This window comes from Mya arenaria, chromosome 8 (genome assembly GCF_026914265.1).
Source record: "Mya arenaria isolate MELC-2E11 chromosome 8, ASM2691426v1".
NCBI lineage: Eukaryota > Metazoa > Mollusca > Bivalvia > Myida > Myidae > Mya > Mya arenaria.
In genome coordinates, this window is record NC_069129.1 from 11,903,557 (window position 1) to 11,909,615 (window position 6,059).

The following is a 6,059-nucleotide window of genomic DNA, read 5'->3' on the forward strand; positions in this document are numbered from 1 at the left end:
GTTCCTTGAACATGCAGATAGATGCACATTGGATGTGCTCAAACGTTTAATGATGATCAGTTCCACCATCAGTGAATTTAAGCAAAACCTTTTGTTTGCTGTCTCCTTTGTCAAAAAGTCTAACCAGTGTAGCGTCGTGCCGCATGTGATTTGAAGACTGGAAGGAGTCGTTGATAACAGTTGTGACCTTCCCTCTGTATAAATATTTTTCAACCGCATCCGGAACATCACATTTCTTGTAGACGGAGGAAGTCAAGTTGCCTTTATGGTGCATATCATGATCAGCTGCTACAAGGGTACTGCTAGAAGGCGTCAAAGTCTTATATCCACGCACAACAGTTGATAAAACCAATTCTGGCTCGCCAAATGGTACCTTTGCTTTGTCGTCACAAAATATCAATGCGCAGTCATTACCAGGTCTAAAAGCAAAACTCCAATGGTACTTGAACAAAGTGGATGTGTAATGATCATCTGGATGAGAAACCCTGAACTGACGTCGCTGTATCTTGTTTTGAATCCGCAATTGAATGTGAAACTTAAAAGCAGTCTTTGCATATAGATTTCTTAGAGTAAACTGCAGCCGAATTAAAGAAGTAGAAGGAATATCTGTGCCTGCTGGACATTTCTCTTTTGAGTGCGATAAAAGGTATTTCACTGACATGTATTAGGACATGTGAGCCTTGTTATGTCATCTGCTGCCGTGTTCATCGATGATTTCTCCAAGCTCCCTCATCAAATGTACCCGTTGGGCGTCCTTGATTTAATTTCCTGAGATCAGTGCGAAGGCCGATATCACTCATGATCATCATCTGTAATCTCAGTTGTATGTCTGGATGTGAAGCTGCTGTTGCATCTAATGTTAGTCTTTTATAAATCATCTTGAGAACAGATGGCTGAAAATTTGCAATATTATTTATCCCTCTTTTGAAGTTCTGTTTCATCATACGTGTATGATATTCTGGGAGTTTCGGTTTTATGATATTTGAAGCTGTATTCTTCTGATTTTTAATGTCATTACTATTTTCATGAACTTTATGAATAAATAAATTTTTGACATAAAAACCATAACACATTTACCGCAACTGAAAGCATACCTGTGTGATAAAACTGCGTTCCTTATTGGCATCGTGAACCACTCGGCCATCAAATCTATGATTTTATTATACATCTCATCTTTCCTGAGAACCCCGCTTTCTGGAGGTACATTACTGCTGTAAATATTACAAAACTTTGGTAAGAAACCTGTGCGAGTGGGTGGTACTGGCTGGATTTCACACACATACAGAGTTGTCATCAATGTCACTTTCTCGAACAAGAACATTGCCGCTCTTCTTGAACAGATAATTATACGCTCAACAAAAGTGATTGCAAAGAAAATTCTATTTATTCAGTAAATAAATCTTCATTTCTTACATCCAAGACAAATGAAACGAGGAAATATAATTTATTTCATATAATGTTGTTTTGTTTTTTAAAGTATTACATAAGTATACAACTCCATTGGACAATATTGAATATGTGTTATGTTTATCCTTCAGTTGACTGAACCAGTAGTATGTGTGTCCAGTGGTGCCAGTAACAAAACTGTTGCCTTCCTGAAGATACTTCGGTGTGTGGATGTGAGGCTTTTCCTCCACTTCCTTCTTGGTGTTTCGGCGCCGCTGAAGAAACTATCAAAGAGCCTAAAGGACCAACAAATCATTATTGAAACACAACACTCACAGCAAGAAACATGAATAGACGTTATCAGGAAACATCAGGAAAGGTTAATATATTCGTTATACAAATATAAATGTATACCTATAAAGTATTAAATAGAAACATATAATACGTATTAAATTTTCTATTTAATATCTTAATGTTTAGTGATGGACCTAGTCTCCGAGCAGAAAAAGGTGCTTGTGGAATTGAGGCAGAGGGTCGAGAGTTTGCACATACTTGAAAAGTATTGTCTGCAGAAATACTATGGAAAAGAGATTTAATGATTTTTCCTCACCTGGAGTAGTTTGTGCTACAAAGGTAGCAGATCTATCACAGAGACCCAAAAGCTGGACATTACTGAAAGGTTTTAGTTAACGAAAAATATTTTGAATATTGGATGCAAGTTATATTTGTCATTGTTTCAAGTGTTGTGTTTGTCATAGTTTATATGCAAAGTTGTTATTTTTCTTACAAATGTGTCAATTCTGTTTGGTAATACTATGCCATTATCTAAAAAAATATTTAAATATTAATTTGACACTTACATTTGGTAATGAATCATTTTCAGCATTGTTTTTTTTTGTGTCTGTTTAAAGCAAATTGTGTCTTTTTTATTGCTCAGTCGATGGAGATAAGGTAAGCCTCTTAGATCACTTCAAAACGGTCTTGGAGAAAAAAGTCATGAATGGCATACGTTTTGCTGAACAAATGAGTGTAACATATATATATTTCCTATAACAATTTTCTAAAGTTCAAACAATTCATTTGCTGCAGTGTCATATTATTATATATATTATGTTTTATATTATTCTAAATGAAATGAATAATTTTGTTTTACTTAAAATGGTGTATTAAAAAAAATAGTTATCTTTGATTTAAGTCTTTATTTTGCTTAAAATGTTGCCTTCCGACGTAGCATTGATGACGTAATTTAGCACGTGGTATACACTGCTATAAGGCAGCGAGTGGATATATGTGTATGCTAATTTTATGGTTATCTTTAAAACCGTTTTCAGTTGGCTGGATTTCTGCCATTCGTATACTTTGCCAATACCATTTAAAATCCTGATTTCTTCTTTTTTGTTTCCCTCACGTTTTTAGGAGGTAAATATAAAATTTTTAAAGATTACCCAATTTAATCAAATTTTATTCGATACATCACTTGCTCAAAAGGGAATAACCAACATACAATAATAATAACCCACATTAATTTTATATATATTGCCCATTATGTTCACTTCCGTCTTCCGTTTTAAATGGATTTCTTATAAAAAAAAAAGGTTTATTTGCATTCGGGCTAGTTGCCTTATGGGGTCAGTTTCCACAAAATATAAATCCCAAAAATGGATGCAAAACCATCAACAAATCTGATCAATTATTGATATTCCTGTGCATAATTTGCTCAACTTTTTAATCTATGAAAACATGGAAGTATTTGAGGAATGTTCTATTGATTAAAAAATGGTTGAACATAAAATCATAAATAAAATTTTGAGTATTGTTTAACTGTTTTAATTTCAGATTTCATCCATCCACTTCGGTATTGCGGAAGACAAAATTATGAAGCTGCATTCATATGAATTTGTATTTTTATTACCTTATGGGAATTTCATGAATTTAATTCCAGCATATTCCTGACATTATATCATAACCAAGTGGATTTAAAATGAAATACGAGTGCCCAAATCACATTGGTAATGATCATCAACCGCTTTGGTGAATTAATTATCTCATTATTAACCTCTTCCTGACGTGAAAGGATAGTCTCTTTATGCTCGATTTTATAAGATTCATTCTTCTATCTGCTCCCGTTAATCAAAAGTTATGAAAAACTCTGGCCTTTAATCTTTTGCGTCGTGCCTTAAACATATCGAAAACAAACACTGGTCATGCACTCTACAGTAAAATATTAAATTATTGTGTTCGACTGTCTGAGCAAAACTGAAAATGATACGTTTCAGATTTCGAACGGAATGGAAATATATCACTTATCAGTGTCATATTTTGACAAAGACGAAAAACCTTTATTTTCCGTTTATACTTGTTTGTTTAATTTATAAACATTTTTTAAGCAAAACATCGGATTTGAAATAATACCGTTTGTGATTTTTCTCTTCTCGCTCTTTTTATCCGTCCTATTTTGGCAGTTGTTTTTTGTTGTGTTTAAGATATTGTAAATTGACTGAGCAATGATGCAGTATAATGGATGACATGTTGTATGTGATGTTGCGTATCTCTAATGTATGTAAGTCTTGAACCCTGGACCAAATTATTTGGACTGTGTTGTAGATGAGTGTTCTAGTTGGTATATACAACGCAATGATATATTATGATATCTATGGAGAAGTTTGGTTTGATAATGCTGCGACAATGTGACGGGCAGGCCGAAATGTACATTGGACACACTGTTACAATATAATGAACACTAAATACGAAAATGGCGATTAAATATCAATAACCTTGAAACATGAAACTAAAAATTTCCAGCCTGTAGCCTCCGTTTCAAAGATGAATGAATAAAAGAACAGAACAGGAATTGGATTAATAATAAAGTAAAATTCATTAAGGCATGAACGGCGTACAAAGTAAAAAATACATACATTATATTTTTATCATGCACGTGTATATACCACATATACAACTAAATAGTATAACGTATATAAGGGGTGGGGTACAAAAAGGCATACAAAAGTGTGTTTTAGAAAAGGAAACAACATACATAAGCTAATTAAGATAATATTCGAGGCTGGACTAAGCATTTTAGCGTTCAAAGTTTATGAACTTTTTCTTATAACACGAGCCTCTTAAACTTTTAAGGAAAAAAAGTTATTTTATCATGGTAATGAGATTTCAATAACTGAAAACTTTCGCAGAAGAATGACGAGTTATAATAAAGTTTTATTTTATGTTTTGCTTAGTCAATATATTATGGCCATATTCACATGAGTTCATCTTTAATATACATTGCTACACAATATCTATCACATAAAGCAGCTACTGGTATCAAAGAATTGAATTCCAAATTTACTGTAATTTTTTGCCGTACTACGTTTGCTTTATAGCGGTTTGAATGTTAAGGCCCATCATCCATTTTATGAGGACAAGTTTTGGTTTCAATACATCTTTGTGTATCACTATTTTATATTATCTAAATTAAATGCAACTTACGGGGAAATCATGGGTGGATTTTGGTTTTGTTTCTGATTCAGAGTACAGTTGTTCGGTTAGTTTTGATATGTTGGCGAAATATTTTGAAGTTTTTTCGTTATGGCTTGCAGATTTGTCTGTTTTTTTGTAAAAGATTTCGAGGTTTCAAGGATTGGTCATTTCCTAGAGAGAGTATTCTTTGTTGTTCTCATTTGCCCCATTTAACGTCACCAGGGTTTATGTTGACTTCATTATCCATCTCCGTTGTTTTTGTTTTTATTTTCCTTTATCATTGTCATCGTCATTGAAGTTATAATCCAATTCTATGTTTTTAAAGCTATTTAATTCACATATTTTATTGAATAGTCCCCCATACTATCCTCCCACAGTACAAGGTCATAGTGTAGTAATGTTAGCATATTTTTCAATGTGAGGTGATTTTCATTTTAAGTTCATACTTAGGCCACACCCAATTAATACCGTTTTCATCGGATTTCCCGCACCTATTTTTTCAAAAAGACAGAAAAAAAAAATTCATTTTTTTATCGCTTGCGCCCGCACCATCTAAAAAAATCGAGCTTTTATTTTTACTAGCGTACATTTGTTTGGTGGAGTGTAGCCTTTTCCCTTTACAATACGGTGTAGGTTTTTCTGTAAATTCTCTACCGGATCAAATATGACTACCAATGCCCCTCATTGGTCATTGCGAGGGTAAAATATCGCAATGTTGCTGTGCAGACCACCCTGGCGGACACTTTTGCTGACATTTTTAACCGTGCTAATGAAATGACAAAAGTGGCCTGTGACGAAAATACATTAAATTCAATTCAAATCTTTGAAAGTCAGAAGAAGAGTGAAGAAGGGATAATTGTGCAAAAAAGTATGTCGTGCTCTATGATGACTGATTTCAATTGCCGGTTTGTGGTGTTTACAATTGCGGATTCAAACAACAACATCATTATTTTACCTAATAATGCATTCAACTTGTTAATGGAGAAGACGTTTGGCCTTCCTGAAGAAACCCAGCTGTAAATGAAAAATTAACGGGTATTTAACGTATTGATCCATGAAATTGTTGAACATAATTAGAAATTAATAATTATTTATAAGTCATTTGTAATTACACCCCTTATTTTAAACATAAAGGCCTTAAAAACAAACAATGTAATTAGGCTTATAATTTGATGATCTATAAAATTCACGGCTAGCCA